The following is a 363-nucleotide window of genomic DNA, read 5'->3' as shown; positions in this document are numbered from 1 at the left end:
TCCCGCACCTAAAATGGAAGTTGCTCCGGCGGGGCGGGGCGGGGCCGGGGCGGGGCCGGGCTCCGCCCCCTGGCGTCAGCGCGCCCCGCGCCAATGGGGGCGGAGCTCAGCGGCGCCCGCGCCGCCTATTGGGCGGGAGGGGCAGCGGCGGAGCGGGCGTCCGGTGGGGTCAGCGCCGGTGGGGTCTGTCCCGCTGGGGTCAGTCCCGGTGGGGTCTGTCCCGCTGGGGTCTGTCCGGGTGGGGTCAGTCCCGCTGGGGTCTGTCCCGGTGGGGTCTGTCCCGCTGGGGTCAGTCCCGGTGGGGTCTGTCCCGCTGGGGTCAGTCCCGGTGGGGTCTGTCCCGCTGGGGTCTGTCCCGCTGGG

The sequence above is a fragment of the Streptopelia decaocto genome (genome assembly GCF_964273445.1).
Source record: "Streptopelia decaocto genome assembly, chromosome: 7".
NCBI lineage: Eukaryota > Metazoa > Chordata > Aves > Columbiformes > Columbidae > Streptopelia > Streptopelia decaocto.
This window is presented reverse-complemented; position numbering follows the sequence as displayed.